General features: G+C 36.3%; 1 pseudogene; it reads left to right on the top strand.

Moving 5' to 3' along the window:
* The first annotated feature begins 21,483 nt into the window (after positions 1-21,483).
* On the top strand, positions 21,484-21,584 carry LOC138806636 (U6 spliceosomal RNA; annotated as a pseudogene).
* Positions 21,585-22,323: the final 739 nt, after the last annotated feature.

Here is a 22,323-nt window from a genome sequence, read left to right as displayed (position 1 = left end):
AGAGCGCTAGCCTTGAGCTGAAGAGCTGAGGGACAGCGCCCAGGCCCAGAGTTCAGGCGCCACGACCGGACCCAAAAAAAAAAAAAAAAAAAGGGAGTGTGTTGTGTTGCTGTGAACTTTAATTTGTTCCCTTTGGTGCAGATTTGGGTTATATGATGCCAGCTTGGGAAGTCTATATTTATAATTCTATTTCATAAGAGCATTTTCTAAAACAATACAAAATGCAAAGCAATATGATGCATTTGTTGGAGGGAGGATGGGCATTGAATCAAGCCTTGGGTGCAGATCTTGAAGCTACCACTTGCTTATTATGTAATTTATAAGAGTCACTTATCCTCTAGGGTCCCTTACTCTAATTGCAAAAGAGGTATCAGGGTCTACTCCATAGTGTCATTATGAGGATTCAATAAGTTAGAACCTGTAAAACCTAGAAAACATGCTCAGCTCATATTTCCATGTAATCTTCCTTTATAATACCTGCCCTTTTGTTACAGATTTTTGATTGTTAGAATGGGAGATGGCAAAAGGAAAAAATCATGCAAATCTTTTGGATAATCAGGTACCTACTGACACAGGTAGTGATTGCTGGTTTTCCACCTGAGATGCTAAATTCCTATGTATAACTATTAAGCTCCTATCCTTCCTTTGAAATCCAATTAATATATCTTATTTTCTTTGGGTTCATCTACTTGTAACTCACCCTCACTCCTTATTAATAATGTGAGCAATTACCATTTAAATTCCAAATGTGGGACTTATTTTCTCTTTGAAGTCTTCTAAGACTGAATAATTCCCTTCATCCCACATCACCCCCAACAGATTACTTGTCCTTCAAGGGCAGGGTCTGTGTGCCTAGCACATCCTACCAATTTCCCTACTTAGTTCAAAAGTGAATGGAGATTGCATTGCTGCTCCCCAGATCTCATCAAAATAAATCTCTTTTTTTTTTTTACTGTGGCCCCACAGCTCAATATCTCTCAACAAATGGAGTAACAAATCACTTTATTCTTTGATGTGTGCAAATCAAGATGTATGTGTCTTTACTTCTTGCTAAATGGCAAGGTACTTAAGAGCAAGAACAGGATCTTTTCCAAGGAGGGGGGTCATTTCTTACACAGATTCTAAGATAGTAACACTTTAGTAAGTAGTGGCAGTTTTGTAACTCTTTCAACTATGTCAAAAAAGGTGATCCAAGAAGTGTTAACTGACTCTTTGAAAAGACACCAAAAGATTGTGTAGAAATCTGCTGTTCTTTAAATTGCAAAATAGTAGGAGAGATTGAAATCCACCAAAATTCTCTAGACAAGGAGGAGGGGAAAGAAGAGAGAGAAGGAGAAGGAAGGAGGGAGGAGGAGGAGAGAAGGTAGGTGAGAGGAGTACAGGGGAGATATTCCCCACATGGTAGAAATTTTACAAACACTAGTTCTATCCATGGGAATGAAAGTTTTCTTATGAAAAATTTTTCTTTCATAAATGTTGATAGAAGTCAAATTTCAGAACTAGTCATTTCCATTACAGTCAACATCCTTAAAAGATGGAAAATATCTAATTGATGGCATGGAAGGAAAGGGTGACTTATTGAAGGGTCAAAAGGAAGCATAGAATTCCAGTGTGTGTGTGTGTGTGTGTGTGTGTGTGTGTGTGTGTGTGTGTGTGTGTGTGTGTGTGTGTGTGTGTGTGTGTGTGTGTGTGTGTGTGTGTGTGTGTGTGTGTGTGTGTGTGAGTGACCACATTTTCTTGATCCATTCATCTACTGAGGGGTTCCATGTATTAGCTATGGATGGTGAACAATGCTGTGATAAACATACTTGTGCTGGTAGCTTTAGTATGGTGTTCTTTGTGATCATTGGGGTAAATGCCCAGAAATGGGATTGCTGGGTCATAGGAGAGCAAGGGAGGTCTTGTCTAAGGATTCCAAGTCAGAGCTGTAGACCTCCTTTCACAAAAGAGTCATCCGTCTGGGTGACTGAAATCTACTCAGAAAAGCCAGATCAAACGAACATCAGATCCAACTTTTTGTTTTGCTGGAAATGATTGGAAGTGAGAAAGTGAGGGTAAAGAGGAAGAACTGTAATTTGCATCAGATCTAAGCCTGCAAATATGTGTGTGGGAGTGGAGAGCAGTTTTAGAGAGCTGAGGCAGGTAATAGATATCATAATTCTGCTTCAAAATCTGCCCATGCTTTAATCCTTAGCAGCAATGACTTTTAAAACTACATCTCAATTTGCATGATAATTCATGAGGCATTTTAAATGAGCCACAATAAGAGAAATCTATTTTGTGAGATATTATAGCATATATTCGATGTACCCTCCATCGTGGATTGATGTGAAAGTCACAAACCATCTCTGAGGTGTTGCCATGAGCTATTGACACATTATTATTATTATTATTATTATTATTATTATTATTATTATTATTATTATGCATTTGCACAAAGGGTTATAATTCCATAAGTCAGAATATGAATACCATGCTTCCCTGCCAATGTCACCCCTTCCTTTGTTCTCACTCATTTTCCTCTCCTGTCCCTAACCTAGAGTCACATACTTCATTTTTACATAACACGCACTGACTCTAATGGCTACATTTGCTTGTTCTTGTGGCTGAGCTTCCCTTTGTCTCAGCTTCCCTTCAGTTATGTTCTTCCTCCTTTTGTGTTGCCTGAAATTGTCTGCCTTCTTGCTTTCTGTCACTGACAAAATGTCTGAGATAAGCAACTTTTGAAGTGGTAAGGTTTATTTTGTCTTACAATTTCCGAGGTTGCAGTCCATGGTCAGTTGGTGCTGTTGCTTTGGGGATTGTTTCTAAGACATCATCTTGGGAGCAAATAGAGAAATTGCTCCCTTAATAGAAGCTAGTAAACAAAAGAGAGAAGGAGGGGGGCCCCCAATATCCCTCCAGGGGGGACCTAACTTCCTTATACTAGGTGCCACCTGCTAAACTGTGAGCTGGGGACCAACATGGGCCTTTGAGTCTTTTAACAACATAGGCCTTTGAGCCTTTTAACAACATAGGCCTCGGGAGATGCTTATACAAATATAGCACTGTGTCCCATCTTAAAAATTCCCAAAGAAAGAGAAGCCAATTTTTATTGATCCAATCTATCTTATAAAATATTGTAGTCTACTTTGAAAGACATTTAAAAGTAGAACTACCATATGTTCCAAAATATATACATCCAAAGAAAATAACTTCCACATTTCAAAGAGATACCTGCATTTCCATGTTCATTGCAACATTATTTATACACTTATATGTAGTGCACATCAACAGATGAGTGAATTCAGAAAATGTCTCTCTCTCTATATATATAGACATTTTCTGAATTATATCTATAATATTATATATATTTTATTGTATATATGGAACACTATATAGGCTCTAAAAAAGAAGCCTAAATATTATTTGCAACAACACAGATAAGCTTGAAATTTTTTTAATTAAGTCAAGCCTGTCACCCAAAGAGAAATGCCATATGATCTCATTTATATGTGAGTCTAAAAATGTTAGACTCATGTAATCAGAGAATAGGATGATGATTAACAAGAACTGGGGGGAAGGGAGGAAAATAGTTTGTATTCTTTTTTCTTTTTTTTTTCCATCAGTTGTGGGGCTTGAACTCTGGGCCTGGCTGCTGTCCCTCAGCTCTTCAGCTCAAGGCTAGCACTCTACCACTTTAGCCACAATGCTACTTTTGGGTTTCTGGTGGTTTATTGGAGATAAGAGTCTCATGGACTTTTCTGCCTGGGTTGGCTTTCAACTGCCATCCTCAGATCTCAGCTTCCTCAGTAGCTAGGATTATAGGCATGAGCCACCAGCGCCCAACAGTTTGTATTCTTAGTACAAAATTTGAGCAGACAGGAGAGATATGTTCAAAGGATCTATTGACTATAGTTAATAGCAATGTATTATGTAAGGGAAAAGAAAACTGGAGAGACTATGTGGGGGAGAATCTCAAAAATATATTTTTCAGAAACAAAAGTATGGAGATACAAAATATTTAGGCCAGGTGCTGGTGTCTCATGCTTGTAATATTAGCTACGTAGGAGGCTGAGATCTGAGGATTGTGATTCAAAGACAGCCCAGGTAGGAAAGTCCCTGAGACTCTTATTTCCAATAAACTACTCAGAAAAAGCCACAATGGCACTGTGTCTGGAGTGGTAGAGTGCTAGCCTTGAGCAAAAATAGCTCAGAGACAGCACCCAGGCCCTAAGTTCAAATCTTGGGTCCAGAACAATATACACATACATTTATTCATATATACATTAACAGATAGATAAATGACTTTAAGAAAAATGTTTTAAAAGACTTGAAATTTTTAAAAATTGTAGCAGTCTTATAGTGCATAAAACTCAAATGGAATTCTAAAAATATTCAATTAATCTAAGAGAGACAGAATAAAGGAAAAGTGAACAACAATTAAATGGAACAAATGCAAAATTTTTCCAACATGTAGAAATGAGGAGGGAAGGGAACTTCACTGGCAAGGAGTCGTGCTTTTTAACTTAACAAGACCTTATAGAACTACTTGACTCTTAAAACAATGTGAACATGATGTTTAATAAAAAGAAACTTCAAATTTCAAACATATTTCAGAAGTTTAAAAGGTATGTGAAGGAAAGCAAACACAAAGTCAAGAGCAGTAGGATAGTAGAAAAGTGGATACCAATTTGCTTCTCCCTATCATTCTTTTCTTAGATGAATTCAGGCAGCAAATAAAAACTCTAGGCAGCAATGACACGCTGCCATTTCTGGTTTTCTCATGGTTAATTGGAGATAAGAATCTTGTGGACTTTCTTACCTGGGCTGGCTTTGAACCACAATCCTCAGATCTCAGCCTCCTGGGTGACTAGCCATTGCCTGGCGATTTTTACCTTTTGTTTGCCTAAAAGCACGCAAATGTCCCTTGACCACTGTCATAAACCATCCTACATCTTATTCACCTAGCGTTACCTAGGTCTACTATGGGAAATACATAGTCAGACTGCCTGGAGCTTGATCTCTCATTGATTTGTGCTTTCCCCTGGTTTTTCAAAGGTCAAATATTAACTCAAAATAATCTGGCCTGATTTGGTCCTAAATTCCTGGAACTTACCTTTCTGATTCAGTCCCTACTGGACCTAAAGGCATGGGATTTGTGGAAAACTGGAATCTGTTTATCATATTAAATCTTTGGACCTGAAATTTAGTTATTATTTAACAGATGTGGCTAAGAAAAAAATCATTATCCAGTGCAAAGAACATCTCCCATTTTCATTATGAATTGCTCTGCTGATCTTTTGCTTGGTGACTCTCTTTTTCTGTAGACTTTTAAAAAGCAAGTATGGACTGATCACATATATGGTGTATAACATGTGAACACCGGTATATGTTACAGACTGTGATAGACAATTTGCTCCAGGAAAGTTAGAATGAACTTGTGACTTTAAATGAGCATCATTATTCCACAATACTGTGAAATTCGGGAAATTATGTAATCACTTAATCACAATCAAAAAAAAAAAAAGAACCTGGGGAAGGGAGGGAGGGAGGGGATAATAGGGGGAAAACAATGGAGGGGGTAACAATGTTCAAGAGGAAGTGTACTCATTACCTCACTCATGTAACTGTAACCCTCTGTATAGTATCTTTACAATAAAAAAAGAAAAGAAAAAAAAGAAAAAGAAAAAAAAGCAAGTATGGAGGAGAAAGATTAATGGTGATAATTAATTATATTCTGACTTTACAATATGAGAGCAAAACATACAGCTTAATAACAGAGGGCCTAACATGAATTCCCTTCTATTATGTATTTTTTCTGCTAGCCACTGTGTTATACATTTTATGTAATGTAAAATATAATCTCTAATCCTGTAGATATCTCTTTAAGATGGCTATGAGACCTTCCATTTACAGGAGGGCACAGAATCCTATGTCATCAAAAAAGTCATAGTTCAACCCAGTTGAACCCCATCACCTGGAGTCAATATGAATGATCAATCTTCTACCTTAAAAAAAAAAAGAGCTATGTCCATCATGTGCGAGATTCTCGCACCTGTAATCCTAACTACTCATGAGGCTGGGATCTGAGGATAGCAGTTTGAAGCTAGCCCAGACAAGAAGTCTGTCAGACTCTTAATCCCAATTAATCATCAAAAAGCCAGTGGTAGAAAGCTAGACTTGGGCAAAAAGTTAAGGAACAGCAGCATCCAGGCCCTGAGTTCAAGCCCCAAGACAGTACAGGAGAAGAAAGGAAGAGGAGGAGGAGGAGAAGAAACATAGAGCTATGTTCTGATAATGACAAATTATACATTTCTCATGGGGGTATTGCAAGGGTGAAATAATAAAATGTGATAATGCAACCAAAGCACTGAGACCAGTGCCCTAAATATATTCAATGTTTAATTCTTAGTAATGCTTAATGTGATTATGATTATGGTCATTAGATATTTGATAAGATGGCAATGTTTCCTCCCTCCTCACTCTATTTTTTCCTCTCTATTGGCCAAAAGACAGAGTGGTGTAAAATGCATTGAGATAGAAAGGGATGTCTTTGTGACATAGGAACATTCCTTAAGTAAATGCTTTTGCTCAGATCTTCCCAACTGCATAGTGTCTGCAGGAAAGAGACTATTCTGTAATTCACAACTCAGATATTTAACAGGAAACGATATTCAATTTTTATTTTTTTCTGATAGGGTTAGGCCTTTGACAAGTTGTGCTAGTGAAAAATGTGTACTGCCAGGATCAACATCATAAATAAAAAGAACTGCTTAGCCAAAATAATTCACTTTTGCTCATTCCTTTCTCCCACATGTGGACTGAAAAGAGATAAAGCATTGATATGCTGTCTAAGGATTTCTTACATTCATCTATTAGCCTGCTAATAGCAGTGTTCTACTTGGATGTAAACACAGTGATTCTATTTCTAGCCAGTGATGGGTTGCAGCTATCAAGTGCTTTAACATCATTACCAATGAGAGCCTCTCATAATACACTTTATATCCTTAAGCAATTACCATTTTATGTACTTATAATGTTCCTTATGGCCACCCTCATACATTCCTACGTGATACTCTTAAGATTTATTTAAATTCCTTCCCATCTTCCTCTTTTTACAAATGCCAGCCAATCAAAGGTGGGTTTTTATCTCTTTCTTTTTTTAAAATTTTATTTTATTGTAAAGATGCTGTACAGGAGGGTTACAGTTACATGAGTAAGGTAATGAGTATATTTTTTGTTGTACATCATTACCCCCTCCTTTGTTTTTCTCCTACTATCCCTTCCCTCCCCCACTTCCCCCATTCCCCCTGCCCCAAAGTTGTAAATATCCTTTCCAACATAGTGTCTTGTGAGTATCATTGCTGCAATGGGTCATCCTGTGTCCTTGCTTCAGCATTTTGTTATTCCCCTTCCCCTCCCCAAATTAGATAAATGTATATACAAGATGCAGGATACCAAAATCAAATACGGTGACAACAGGGGATATACCATGGGAGAAAGAACATACAAAAGAAACAAAAGAAATCACAGAGTACAGTAAAAACAACAGTGACAAAGAAAAACTTCTTGTGTCCATATCTTGGGGTTCATTTTGTTTAGCATCATCTTATATGCTCATATTTACATAGCTTTGAGCTTTTCTGCTTATCTGATAAGATTATCCTAGATGTATACTTGTATTGCAAATAAGGGAAAGCATGGGACTTATATTTCTTTGGGTCTGGCTTACTTCATTTAATATGATTTTTTTTCCAAGTCTTTCCATTTCCACATTTTCTTGACCCATTTATCTACTGAGGGGCATCTGGGTTGGTTCCATATCTTAGCTATGGTGAACAATGCTGTGATAAATATAGTGGTGCTGGTAGCTTTAGTATGGCCTTGTTTGTGATCTTTGGGGTAAATGCCCAGAAGTGGGATTGCTGGGTCATGGGGGAGCTTTGTCTCCTTCCCCCAGCATTTCCATGCCTAGGTCATAATTTTTACTGCTTTCCTGATTCTCTTCCTTATCTCATATTCTGGGGGCTACTGGTTACTACATAGAAGCTATAGAGAATATTTAGGGACAATTGCTTATAGTTCCGTGAACTATATTCACTTAAAGACATTCTGAAATATTCCCCTAGGAACATAAATCACATTGTATCCTGTCACAGAATTGCTTAAACTGAACTAAACATTAGTCCTACTCCTTGGGTAAATAGAAGATGTTTATAGAATAGTGATCCAGGGCCTCATGAGTATATCTTCCAAGGAACTCCAAGGAACAGCATTGAGGGTTTGATTCACATATTTGGAGACTTCTTACCTCATCCTGTGAGATGCTCTTGTTCATTTTGGTAGAAGGAATAGTCATATTTCTAAATAGTTTGATTGTGTTACTCATAGATTCCTATTTTCACTGGCTTTTCTAGTCCCCAAATTTGGGGACTTATTTCAACTCATGTTCCTTTTAGGTAATATTTTGTTTTCATTCTTACTTTTCTTTGTTCTTTTGAGTCACAGAAGAGGATGATATATCCAGTGTGAGCACTTTAAGAGAGAGAGATAGATAGACAGACAGACAGACAGACAGACAGACAGACAGACAGACAGACAGACAGACAGAAGGAAAGATTGACAGCACTTTTTTAAACTGCTTAAAGATTATTTTAATTGTACTTTTTAAAAAGAAATAAACCATTAAGAAGTCTCAAAAAAGGAGATAAAATATATTATCTATATTTTAGAGCAGACAATGGGAAAGAAATCATGAGAAGACACAGAGAATAATGTCATAGATGGTAAGGAAGGAAAGTTAATTGAGGGTCAAACGTTGCAGAGTGATTATCAACAGTTCATTGGATTGGATAATTGGATTGTAGCCAGGGCAATCTTCTTGTCTGGGTAGAGTTGGTTGCCTGGATCCCAAAGGATGAGTCAAAGTAGAAGATAAAGAGAATTCTGATGGGGCATGGAGCTGAGAAGGGAGTAGAAGATACACAGCAACCGCTAGAAGCTGACTTGTGACTGTAGATAAGGTTGGTTTGCATATAGAAGAGATTCAGATTTGTTGAGACTGCAGGGAAAACCTAAGTTGAGAGCATGGAGTAAAAGGACAGGAAAGACACATCAGATGCAGAGGATCAGGTTCTGCATGACTGAAGATTAGGGATAAAGACTCAGTTCCAAGTTCCAGAGGTGAGACTGACTGAAGTTGGCCAACAGTCGTGAGCCTGGCTGGAATAGAGGGGGATCAAATCTTTAGAGAGTCAGGAATTCTTTTAACAGTCACATAGTGAAATCACTCAGAATTAGGCGAGATTTAGAAGACTATCATCCATGTATGACTATCTTTAACAACTGAGGAGGGACCTACAATGAATAGGGGAGGAGGTTAGATAGAATCATGGACAGAACTATAGTCAAAAGGAAAAGAGGCTTTGCTTAAAGGCTGAACAGAGATAATTTGCCAGAGTTAATGGCAATATCGAAGAGTTTAGTGCTTCATTTTAGGCCCAAAGCTTCTGAATGATGGGAGATGACACTTAAATCAGCTGCCATTTGAGGCTTTTGCAAGAGAGACATGGGGAGGTACTCATACTGGAGAAAGCCAAACTTCACCTAAGGCAGACAGGTTAAGGCCTATTCTGATATTTATTGTTTGGAGAAAGGTTAGAGATGTGTGTCAGAGTTCACACTGTCCATCCATTTTTCCTTTAAAAAGCAGAGATGACCACAAAGCACATAGCCTTCAAACAAAAACATGGATTATAAAGGTGTTATGCCTTAGAAAACAGATTGGAATGTTAACAAAATAGAGACATCTCCCAATACAAAAACGTGGCAACAATTAACCAGTCGTGGTAGCTCATGTCTATAACCCAGCTACTTGGAAGTCAAAGATTTTGGAGACTGAGTCACCCCAGACAAATAAAGCTAGCAAGATTCTATCTCAACAAACAAGCAAGGCATGATAGTAATACCTGTAATCCCAACTTTATGGAAGGTACAGGCTGACGGAGCCTGGTTCAAGGCCAGCTGAGCAAAAACTGAGATGCTTTCTGAAAAAAATGACTAAAGCAAAAGACCTCAAGGACATTTGCCCAGATAAAGCAAGGCTGACTCAAAACCCCAGTATAACTAAAAAAAAAAAATTAGAGCAAGAGTCACCACAAGGGTTTAATGGAATATGATTCCATTGTTAAATGTCCAGTTATGAAAGAAGAAAGAAACACGGGGGGTAAATAGAGGACCACATCACCTGCATTTAATTGGTTTATATGAAAGATGGGTGAAGCAATGTTCCTCAGACTTACACAAACAAATTAGTTGTTCTAAATAGTGATACAGAGAACCTAATTCTTTCCTTTGGCAACTCAAAGGGAATGAATTGTGTGAAGAGTTCACTGGAGGAGGGGAACAGGTACTGCCCTTGTTTTTATCCCTTCATAAAGGTGTTAGATATCTAAAACTGTCTTCCCTGAGGTCTTACCTACAATAAAGGAACAATTATATTATGAAGAAACCTTATAATAAATTTCTTACATATTTGTATTACTAGTTATGGTCACTTTGATCTAATAATTCTGAGAACACTTATAGAACTCCATTAATGTTTTACATGAGACTCAAATTCTTGAGCATTGATGATGGAAAGCACCCCCAAATGATCTAGCTTTTCCCTACAGATCACTTCGCATGGTCTGTTGTTGAACTTGCATCTTACAGAGTTATAAATTTCTAATCTGTTACACCAATTTTTTGTGCAAAAGCTTTGTCCTTTCAGTCTCACATTAGATAGTATTTAGTCAGTGGAATAGCAAAACCCTTATCTTTTGTGCATTTTTTTGCATTTATAAAACTTCCTAAGTGTAATTTCTATACGTTAAAAGGGAAATTCGCTGTGGTTATTTACATTGGTTTAAACGTGCATTATAAAAAAAACAATTAGGATATGAAAAAAATTGCTGTCTTCCTTTCACCAACTCCTTCTCTTCTCGTATACTACAGGTAGCTCATCCCGAGCCAGCTCATTCTCACTCTCTGAACACATACCACATGTTTAATTACTATAGCTTTATGCTCATTTTTACATTCATCAGGCAACATACCCCTCATTGTTCTTTTTCGGTTTTCTTGCCATTCTAAGACAGCCCTTAACTTCAATTTCATCAAGTTTTCAAGTTAAAAATTGTATTTTAAAATGGATTATATTAAACTTGAAGGTTTAAGAATTGATATTTTTATAATGTTAAATCATCCCATCAAGGAATATGCCTAGAGTCTTCATTTATCAGGATCTTCGTGTCACACCCTTCAATAAAATCTTATGATTTTCATTGTATAGGATGCATACATTTCTTGTTAAATTTACACACTATAATTTTATTTCTATATGGTTTGATCATATTTCCCACCTCTATAGATTAAAACACATCAGTTGAGAAACTTTTGGATTTTATATGTTGTTTTTCATGTTTTATTGAATTCTCATATTTATTTCTAGTAAGTTTTCAGTTGACTCAATTGTATTTGGAGTCATTTAATTATATCTTCTGAAGGAAATAAAATAACAGTGTTCATTTCTCTCCAATACTTTGTAGTTCTTTGTTTTCCTATTTTATAGCTATAATTAAAACCTCTAGAATAGAATAGAAAGTATTGGCACCCATTCTCTGCCTCATTCGTAGAAAACCCTCAGCTTTAGAGAAACATATGGCTAATCAGAATAAACATTACAATTCCCAGCATTCTTTGCAACAAGATGACGACCAAGGTCAGCAGAAATCTATAACAACTTCTTTCAGGAGCAGTGTTTTGGTTTCTTGTTTTTGTTTTTACTTATGTGTGTAAGGTGCTTAGGCTTGAATTCAGGGCAGGTATTCTAGTGCCTATGAACAGTCTTTAAAGCAACAATACTCAATAGGAAATGTACTCATTACCTTGCTCATGTAACTGTAACCCCTCTGTACAATATTTTTACAATAAAAAACGTACAAAAAATTATCAGGAAACAGCAGGGCTCAGGTGGCTCACACCTGTAATCCAAGCTACTCAGGAAGCTGAGATGTGAAGACTGCGGTTCAAAGCCAGCCCAGGCTGGAAAGTCCGTGAAATTCCTATCTTCAATTAATCACAAGGAAACCGGAAGTGCTGCTGTGACTCAAGTGGTAGTGCTAGTCTTGAACTGAAGAGTTCAGGGATCATACCTATACCTAGAGTTCAAGTCCCAAGACTGACCAAAAACAAACAAACAAACAAACAAGCAAACAGAAGATATCACACTAGCCTTCTTTTGTCTTTGTCTATCTATGCTGTGTCTTAAGTGTGGACATGACCTCTGGAACTTAAATTGTCACCTGGAAAAATGAGAATGAAGACCTGTTTAGAAGTGATAGAATACACCTCCATCTCTGAACCTGAATTCCTGAAGAGGGCATGGATTAAATTCACTTCACCACTATGAACTAGCCTTTCTCTACTTTTTTTTTTCTTCTTTTCTTGCTTCTTTTCTTGAGAGAAAAACAAAATAGTTTTTAAGCAAGAGCTAAATTTTACTGCCATGGGAAAAAATGTGATAATAATGTTTCAATATAATAGAATGGCACTAGGTTTTCGCTACTTACTATATTTACTATTGGTTTGATATATATGTATCTATCTATCAATCTATATATATATAATTTTCAAAAAGTTTTCTACTATCTCTAATTGACTAAAAGATTTTAATCCAGAATGACTTAGCAAATGACTTCAGCGATTGTTTAAGTCAACTCTGTCCAATAAAACGTTACTAAATGATAGGAATGTTTGTCATTTATGTGTGTGCTGCAGCCTCTAACCATACATAGCTATTGAACATTTGAAATGCAGCTAACAAAAATGAAGAATCAAATGTTATAAATAGTGTAATTTCAACTATTCAAATATCAAATGAAATAGCCACATATAGCTAAAGTTTGTAATGTTGTGGACACAGGAGACCTAATAATCATATAGGTATTCTTCCTAATATATTAATGTATGATATTGAAAAATATATTATGCAAAACCACTTTTCATTTCTGAAACAAAGCCCACTTGGTAATACTAGACTTGACTTGCTAATATATTATTAATGTAATAGGATGGAGAAATGGCATTCACAAGGATTCATATTAGAACAATCACTACGTTATTCAGAAGAAATGTTTCATAAATCTTTGAAAGTCTTGGAAAAAATTATATTAAGTGAAGTAAGCCAGGACCAAAGAAACATAGGTCCCATGGTTTCCCTTATTTGTAATATCTAGTATATGTATGAGTCAAGCGGAAAAGGTCAGATAAGTTGATGTTAGGTGAAACGAACCCCAAGATAAGTATTCAAATGTTTTTGCTTTCATGCAATTGTTTCTAACATATTTATAAGATGATTTCTTTGTTGCTTTGTATGTCCCTCCCCCAAGGTATAACCCCTGCTTTCACTGTATTGATGGTACAATTTGTGGAGGGGAAGGGAAAAAACAAATCATTTAAATAGGGATACAGGTGGACCCATTGCAACAATGAGATGTACAGATTGTTATGTCGAAAAACGAACTTTACAACTTTGGTGGGGGGAGGGGAGGCAAGAGAGGAGAGAAGGGGATGGGGGAGGGGGGAGATGGGAAGGGATGGGAAGGGGAAACAAAGGAGGAGGCAACAATGCTTGATAAGAAATGTACTCATTATCTTGCCCATGTAATTATAGCCCTTCTGTATGGTATTTTCACAATAAAAAAAAGACTTTCAAGAAATTTCAAATAATAAGGATAATGGAATTTGCTCTCCATAATGAAGGACCATGGAAGTTTTAAGTTCAAATAGAAAAACCGAGAGGGACAGAGTACAGATGTGAGGCTAGGTACAAAGTGAGGGAACAAGAAGAGAGAAACAAAGCTTTTCTGATACCATTAAAGATGAAATTGGGAGGAGATAATTTTCAGATGAAGATTTCCTAACAAAATTCTATACATGATGTAATTCCTCCAATCTCCACAAACTTTTAGTGAAATCCATAAAGATCACTAATGTTAGTGTGTGTTTGTATTAATGTATATTCTATAACCCTCTCTTTCCAAGCATGTGATAGTTTATAGTTTCCTCAATTAACTGTGACTATAATTGACAAATAAATGTGAGTACAACTAATATAGACTGTTTCTAGAGAGAAGTCTTCAGCTTCTATATGTAGTTTTCCACATTTCCTTTCCCCTGTCATATGACTGTTTATGCTCAAGACTATCTCTGATGGCCGATGTCCATGGGGATACTATAGAACACAGCCTGTATTAACCTATGGTAATCTTAGGACAAGCAGGAGATAATTCTTGGCTATCTTAAGCCACCACAAGTTGTAGATGTACATTGCGTAGTCAGTCTATACTAATTTTGTAATGAAGTTTTCCTGTATTTGAAACAACTATTTGGCATTGCATTAAGAATGGAGGATGGGTGCTGAAGAAAACATTACTGAATCATAAAAGCTGAAAACTCATTGTCTTAGACCATTTTAAGTCGCTATAAAAGAATACCACATGTTAGGTAAAATGGTTTGGGAAAGCTATTTGACTTCCAGTTCTGGAGCTGGGAAGTCAAGGAATATGATACCACTACCTGTGAGAACCTTCTTGGTTGCTTAATTTCCATATCAGGTAGCAGAGACTGCCTATGTCATAGTGACAATCTGCATATTTTGGTGGCTTACCATAATAGAGAGTTATTTCCCCTCAGACTAGATCCATCACAGATTAATACAGGTTCTGTCTTATATTGTCCTCACTCAGAGACACAGGCCATTAGAAAATCACGCCTACAAAAGAATGGTGGTATATCCATTAGCCAACAGAAGTAAGCAAAATTTAATTTTTTAAAAAAGCCATCAATTTTGTTTTTGTTTTGGGGAGTTTTTTTATTTTGTTTGAGATATTTATGTTTCCGAGACTGGATTATTTTTACTTAACATGATGATCTCTATTTTTCCATCTATTTCCCCACAAGTGACATAATTTTGTACTCCTTTATGGCTGAATAAAATCCTATTGTGCTTATAAATGCACACTCTTATACATGAATCTGCTGATAGACACATAGGATGATTCCATTGGTTATTATGAATAGTGCCACAATAAACATGGGTCTGCAGATATCTCTATTATGCACTGACTTGGAGTCATTCATTAATACACCTAGGGGTGGTACAGCAGGATCATAGAGTAGTTCTGTTTGTTTTTTCAAATAGTATGCATGGTAGTGTGGAGTTCCAATTGTGATATTTCCATACATGCACACAATGTACCTTGTACATATTCACCTCCTCCATTCTCCACATTCAGCAGCAATCCAGAATGATAGAACTTTTACCACAGATTGTGTAGTTACTAGAGAGAACTTTGACAACGTTTGTTGGGATTACATGTCTCACTGTGGATCAATATATAGGAGGATTATATGTGAATATAATATAATCAAACACAAGTCTAATTCCTGTGGCCAGGAGTTATAGAATACTGTGATTTTCTGCATAATAATACCAAATCACTGGAATGTAGGAGGATCTACCTGCAAAGCAAAGAGTTGTAATCACAGGAGAGAGAGAAAGGAGGGAAGGGAATCACTAGGTGAATAAAGATGATAGATACTCAAAAAGTTGACCTATTTCTAAAAGGGAATAAATATTTGCAACCTTTACAATTTCCCCAGTGGACACTGATCCATCCAACTTTTCTTAACTCCACTTGGGTCAACTTTGTAAATTTATCATTTTTTTAGAAAACTGTCTATCTATATTTTCAGTTTTATTGGCAAAAGGTTAAACAGGTTTTCCTCATAATCTCCCTTAAAATGAAAGCCAATAGCATAATGCAGAAGGAAATTCTGTTAAGGCAGTTCCCTGAGGAAGTAAAACAAAAATACTTCAGGCTGCAGGCTGCAGTCCTTTCTCAGTTTAGCTTAACCCAGGAATAAAATTGAGTAGAGAAAGGATGGACTGAATATCCTTCAGGCTATTCTCCATATATATTACTTTTTACAATTGAGCTTTTGATAGATTCTGGGCAGCAGAGATTTCTGGGTTATAACCTCCAACAGGAAGTTGCTGCACAAGCTATTTTACAATGTTCAATTGCATGTTTCATTGGTCAGTCTAAATACAGGGAGTTAAAGGTTTGTTATGAAAGTTGAAACAGCTAAATGGGACATATGTTTGAAGAGCAGACCTCAAGACTGAACAAAGCCACTTCTTAGGACAAATACCTAAACAGCAGGACAAAACATAAGGCAATGAGAGAATTGCAAAGAGTATGAAGACAATGCAGAAACATTTAGTGCATAGAAGATACAAGTAAAAAATACCAAAAAGGTATTATAAAGGTGGAAATTGAAATAGGTATTGTAACATGAGAATAGTTTTGATGGTCAGAAGATGAACAGAGGGTTGAGTGGGGACAGCACGAAAATGCTTTGTGAAACATGTTTCTTTACTTTAAGGAATGGAATGGAGGAATAAATCATAGATTTTTTTCCATTTAAATTTGTTTGAATTTTGTTAAGCAGGTGATCTTTTTAAATTTCCATATCTAATTTCAACTCTACCAAGGATTATTATTTGCTGTGCATGGATACTGGTTCTGGATAAGCATAGAAATGAATAATGGACCTTCTCCACATGTATGTCCCTGTACCAGGATAAAAGGATTCCAGGCCAAACACTGAATGACATGAAGAGTTACCTTAAGACAGAAAAAGGCCTTATATATTGTAGCACCCTCTGAATTCCTACTTGAATTCAGATTCACAAATGATCCCAGATATTATCTCACGAAGCCAAGAAAAATTATACTTTGACCCAGACTGTGTGTAGACCAACACTGAGAAATAAAGAGGTAAAGATAGGAAGCTTGGATATGATTTGCTCTCTTGTGTATGTATGCTCATGTCTGGAACTGCTTGCCCTATCTCATGCTATCTATATTCTAGTGGGAATAATGCAGTTGTCTGTATTCTGAGTATTCTCCATCTTTTGTTAAAGAACCCTGATCCTTTTCTTCGATGGGAAGGAAAAAGGCAGACATACATCTTGAAGAACAAAAATCCAACAGCAAAGTTGTCCATTAACATTTGCCATGCGAGTGGTTTCTTTCAATTGCTCCATTTACATGATCTCAATACTGCTTTGAAATGTTGTCTAGATACTCTAAACCCTGACAGATACACAAACATAGGCTTCTCTCAATGGCTTAAGTCTTTCACCATAGCTATAAAATCTTGCCTCCATTCTTTACTGCCATCCAGCTGTAAATACAGAGTGTGTATGTGTGAAAATCTAGAATGTAATTGGAAAATATTATAGAAAGTTTGGTGGAATAGCTGTGACTTGATTCTATGTCCCTAGACAACAGAAGCACAAACACTCTGATTCTTTGATTGACCAATTCACTTCAATATAAGAACTTGTCTTTCCTTCTCTTTCATCTTTAAGTGATTTGAACTTTATTAGCCCCTCTCATTCCCTACAGAAAGCAGAATAAATTGTTTTCCTTTTCAATTGGTTTTCAAGGCCTTTTATATGTATTTCTTTGATGAGAACTGCATTTCATGAAATTACTTATATGTCTCCCTTTAAAGACATACAAGGACATTCATGTGAAGAAGGTCCATTTATTCATTTCTATACTTATCCAGAGCCAGTATCCATGCAAAGCAAATAATAATCCTTGGTAGAGTTGAAATTAGATATGGAAATTTAAAAAGATCACCTGCTTAACAAAATTCAAACAAATTTAAATGGAAAAAACTCATGATTAATTTTGGCAAGGCTCTTTAAGAAAGAACTGATTTGTGAAGATTAGAACTAATTATCAATTAATTTTGAAAGTAATTATGGGAATGAAAGAAAAACTGAGATGAACAGTTCAAATAAAATTAGTCAAAAGTAAGTGGTGATTAAGTCGAGAAAATGGTTAACAATGCAGTGATAAATTAATATTTGCTTGTTAATATCCCCTATTCCTTCAGGGAACCTAAAATCTGGATTATAACTTGACCCTATAAACAACTGTCTACGTTTCAATTCAGTGTATACACTAAGACTATGTGGGGTCCCTCTTGTAATTAGTCTTAAGCCAGGGTCTTAAACAATAGGATACTGGAGGGGGGAAAAGAAGGAGAAGGACAGGGAAAAGAAGGAAGGAGGAGGAAGAGGAGAAAGGAGGAAGAAGGAGGAGGAGGAGACCAGTTAGGGCTTTATTCAATCTATTTATCTTTATATCTATAGAGGAAATATGAACAAATCAAGTTTTACAAAATTACAATGAGAATTTTTCCACTCAGAAGCTATTGTATCCATTGAAACAAAACTGTATCATAACAAACACCACCATTTTTGTTAGGAAGCAGTTCCAGCAATAACTTCAAAGCTCCAGATTTTAGTAACCCTATTTTGAGTAGCCATATTTTGAGGTATCCAATATCCATTCATGGTACAAAATAACAGGGTAAAACTAACCTGAGATCTGACAGTGATCTTATTGGCATGCATGTCTTATTATCAACTTTGCTAAGGTATAGCTTTAAGTACAATCCAGGTGAGAGATGAAAAGAAGCTTGGAATCAGATGGTAAACCATATTTGGATCCTGAATATGTATTTATGGTAGTATCTGAAATTGAAACATAAATGATATTTATGCGTCTAGCTGGCTCAAGTCAGAGAACCATAGAGTTATTGTAAGCAGTAATTGGATCTCAGCAGCTCATAAAGTGCTTGGTATGTTCCTCTAGTGGAAAGGTCTGCCAATGCATAAAAGCATTATTGCTTCATTGTAAGTATTAATAATTAATGGTTAAAATAATGAATGAAATGAAAGTTTTTATGAATGCTGTCTGAGTTACCCAGCCTTTGAATGGTTGTTCATTCAGATTTAATGCTATCCATATACATTCTTCTCCAGTGCCAATGAGATCACCATTGGACTATATAAAGCATTATTCTGAGGTCTTTTAAACAGACACTTAGGAATATTCCCAAACAAATAAACAAGAAGATTTGACTACCTGCTTGACAGAATTGTCTAGAAAATAGAGTCATAGGATGTGTACATAGGAAGTCAGTAAATTCATAGAGTTGGCCCATGATGTGGGAGGCTTGGAAAGTCCAAAATCTAATGGAGGTAGTTGTCAGACTCAGGAAACAGTTTGAGTGGGAATGTGATCTTTGGTAGAAGCAGGAAGAGTTGATGTTGCAGGTAAACTCAACTGTCTGCTGGAATAGCTCAATTGCTATGTACATATGACCTACAAGATGATACTTAGTGAAATGAACTCCAAGACATGGACCCAAGAGGTTTTTCTTTGTTGTTGTTATTTTTAATGTTCTACATGATTTCCTTTGTGTGTGTGTGTGTGTGTGTGTGTGTGTGTGTGTGTGTGTGTGTGTGTGTGTGTGTGTATGTGTGTGTATGTGTGTGTTTGCGCGCCCCTATGGTTTATCTTCTGTTGTCACTGTATTTAATTTTGGTTCCCTGGGTATTGTATATGTTTATTTGAATTAGGGAAGGAAAGGGGAACAACAAAGTGATGAGACAAAGGACAAAGGGGAACCAATACAACAGTGATACTTACAAGACAATATGTTGGAGATGATCTGTGCAACTTGTAGGGGGAGGGAAAGTGGGAGAAAAATGAGGGAAGGGGTAACAAATTCAACAAGAAAGGTACTCACTACCTTACTTATGTAACTGTAACCCTTATTACATTACCTTGACAATAAAATTTAATTTTAAACTTAAAAAATAAATAAATAAAAGGGGAAAAAAAGTCTGCTGACAGAAATCCTCAAGAAAGATCATTCTTTCTGCTCTGGTCTTCTGCTGATTGGGCAAGGCCTGTCTACATTATAGAGGCAATCTGCCTAGAATCCAAGCACTTGAGAGGCAGGGGCAGAAGATAGTGAGTTCAAGGCCATCCTGGATTAAATAGTAAGATCCTCTTTTTAAAAGCATAAATAAAAATAAACAAATAAATGTAATCTGCTTCACCCAACGTCCATTTTAAATGTAGATTTCATACAAAGCCCCTTCACTGAAATATTCAAAATGTTTGCTCAAATATTTGGGTATGGTGACAGACAAGCTGACACATACAATTAACCAGTAGACCATTACTTTAAATAGGAAGACCTCACACTGCTTATTTTACAACCATGTTATTAATTCAGTGACACTTGATGCTCATAGGCCTCCAGATTGTAGAGGTTTCCTTTTCTTATTAATTGCATATTTCATAAAAGTATCATTAGACAATGATGAGAGCCCATTTATATTCTTATCACCATGCTGTTTATCTCTTGCATTTATTATTTTAGCCCTAAAGTTACATATGGTATCTCAGGTTGGCAAAATTGCCTACTTTCCTTTCTTTACAATATACAGGTGAACTTACAATATTTTAGTCCCTTAAAAGAGTTACTGGGGGCTGGGAATGTGGCTTAGTGGTAGAGTGCTGGTTCCTCAGTACCATGTAAGCAGAAAAAGACTGAAGTGGCGCTGTAGTTCAAATGGTAGGGCACTAGCCTTGAGCAAAAAGAAGCTCAGGGACAGTGCCCAGGCCCTGAGTTCAAGCCCCGGGACTGGCAAAAAAAAAAAAAAAAGTCACTAGGAAAAAAGGCAAATTACATAACTGTATTTTCTGTGGACTAACAATTTTTCTTGATTTATATTGGCATCAACTAAAAAATGTTTTTGAAATTTTTAATTATTAAAAGATATCTCAAGATTTCAGAAAAATTTGGCAAAACCAAAAAGGATACTCTAAGATTATACAACAGGTTATATCATTGTAACTTCAAACATCAATAAGATATTTAATAACCACCAGAAAAGTAAAGAAACTAGTAACATGGAAAAATAAAATCCCTGAGCAAATTTCAGGAAGCTTAAGAAAATTGTAGAGTGATCGCATGGGAACTTTATCAAACAATAATAACCACAGAAAATCTGGACGCTGAAGACAGGAATAATTCTCCTTGAATCATAAGGATAGACAAAATTTAACTTCATTATTTAGAACATAAAAAAAAAAAGAGTTGAATCTGGGCATTGGTGGCTCACACGTGTAATCCCACCTATTCAAGTGGCTGATATCTAAGAACAAAGTTCAAAGCCAGCAACAAAGGCTGTGAAACTCTTGTCTCCAATTAACCACCAAAAAGCTAGGCATGGAACTGTGGCCAATTGGTAGAACATCAGCTAAAAGACAATGCCCAGGTCTGTCTATCTATCTCTTTTTATTATTAAAGCATATATATATATATATATATATATATATATATATATATATGTATGTATATGATGAAATTAAATCATAGAGATGTGTTCAGTTTCACTAAATACAGAAATAAAAAGGATTCCAATAATGTTCTTACTTATCACACTAAGTAATTAGGAATTAGCAGGAAACAGTTTTAAGAATCCAATAAACATTTAGAATAAAAAGATTGTTCTTGCTTCAGCAGCATACATACTAAAAATTGGAATTATAAAGAGATTACCATGCCTCTTGCCCAAAAATGACACGCAAATTCATGAAGCGTTTCATATTTTCCTGTTTTAAAAATTACAGGTTTCCCCCCAAGTATCTTCTAAATTATCCTTTCCCCTTTCAGAGAAAATGCAGGTCTATACAGACAATAGCTTTTGCTCTGTATTACCTAGCAATTTTATAGCCAGTTTGGGTCAAGGATCTATGTCTTCCTCAAAGTGAATTCCTTCTCTTCTGAATAAAACTCTAGAGATTCAGGGAAGCTTGTGTGGTCCACTTTGTCCAGATTCTCAGATACAGAACAGTAGTCAGTCCATTTGTACCATGATCATTGTGGTTCTTGTAGCATAAAGATGTACCATGTAAGGGAATTACCCTAGGTACTCTTCATTCTCACACTAGACCCTGAAACACCCAAATCAAAGTACATTCAATGTGCTGTTATCTAGAATGTTTACTTGGTACCACTTTCACACACACACACACACACACACACACACACACACACACACACACACACACACACACACACACACACACACACACACACACACACACACCAAATACAATATCTTCCATTTAGTGGGACTGTAAGTCACATGACTGTCAGGAAAACTGATCTTGGTCCATTGGTGCTAAGGATCACCAAAGACTCACAACAGATAACAAGTGAATTCCTCTGTCCCCTCTGTGATATGTAATCACAGATGAAGCACCTCCTTCAGAATAGTTGGATATCTGGATGTCATTTGACATGAGAGTCATAACTCTCTTGGTATTATTTTCTTTTGATTGTTGCTAA

The sequence above is a fragment of the Dipodomys merriami genome, unplaced genomic scaffold (genome assembly GCF_024711535.1).
Source record: "Dipodomys merriami isolate MVZ:Mamm:240054 unplaced genomic scaffold, mDipMer1.0.p SCAF_10, whole genome shotgun sequence".
In the NCBI taxonomy this organism is placed as follows: Eukaryota; Metazoa; Chordata; class Mammalia; order Rodentia; family Heteromyidae; genus Dipodomys; species Dipodomys merriami.
The sequence above is the reverse complement of the archived record's forward strand: the minus strand, read 5'-3'. Positions and strand labels throughout refer to the sequence as shown.